Source organism: Apium graveolens, chromosome 5, assembly GCF_009905375.1.
Source record: "Apium graveolens cultivar Ventura chromosome 5, ASM990537v1, whole genome shotgun sequence".
Lineage (NCBI taxonomy): Eukaryota > Viridiplantae > Streptophyta > Magnoliopsida > Apiales > Apiaceae > Apium > Apium graveolens.
This window is the reverse complement of record NC_133651.1, coordinates 19,767,153-19,768,353: the sequence shown is the minus strand read 5'-3', so window position 1 is coordinate 19,768,353 and position 1,201 is coordinate 19,767,153.

Below are 1,201 nucleotides of genomic sequence, written 5' to 3'. Positions count from 1 at the left end.
ATCAGGATATATGGTAGTATAGGTGGTTGGGTCAGAGTTTACAAAGACATGTTTGACTGATTGTGGAATTTGAAGGGGTCTTAGAATAATTTTCTTATTATCAGTAGATGATAAGTCATTAAAAGCTCTTTTAGCAATTTTAAATGGCTGAATCAACTCACTCGCTAGTTGGGGCTTATCAGAGCTACAACAACTGTAAATAAGTTGACAGAATCTAGCAAAATATACAGTATTTCTATCTTCTGTCATCCTATCACCTATGAAACCTAGTACATCACTAGCATAATCAAAATGAGATTGAGTAATTAGAGCATACCCAATTTGCTGACTAAGGATTGGAATTGCATCAAAGTTTGAACATTTGTTTGCAAAAGTTCTGGTGATGCAGTCAAAGAAGAAACTCCATTCCTTCCTTATGTATGTCATCTTCAATTATCCCAGCTTGGACAATGATTTTTCATAACCCATATTAGCCATCATCTGTTGAAGAGCTGCCTCCTCAACTGTTGAAAAAGTGCAGTCTTCTGGCAGATGTAGAGCTTGGCGAACTATAGACACAGTCACCACATGCTCATCCTCCGCTGTTGTAAATATAACACTTGGGGACCCATGTGCACCCCCATCATCATACACACCACTCCTACATAACTCCAGCACTTGAGTTCCTGAGATTGTTTCTGGTTGGGTTAATGCAAACCCAATCTCGTTGTTAGCAAGGAAGTCCTGAACAAAGTGAAGATCTGATGGGGCTTCATCCTTGCTAAGAATAGCTAAGTAGTTGTTAGGAACAAACTTAGCTCCATTGAAAACGATGTCTTTTGGTGCCATTTCTGTGAAAAATCAAGTGAGAATAGTGTGTACATAAAGTGTTTGATAAAATGCCTGTGAGAAATAGAGCTTCAGAGAATATTAGTGGGTGAGAGAAAATAAGAGAGATGAGAGAATGAGAAAAGTAGGTAAAAGATTAGAAAATCTTTTAACTTTCTTATTTATACAGCCCACGTGACAACAACTATATTTTTGAAGCATGGCAGATAATTTACACCTGGCAATATGTGAACAATCAGTAAATAGTTAAAGCAGTAGTCAATGGGCACGAGAAATAAGCAGTAGTTATTGTGCACATGCAGTTTTTCAAGACAAACACGTTTCCCACTAAACAAATGATTATGACTATTTTTATCTCACTTAAATATATTCT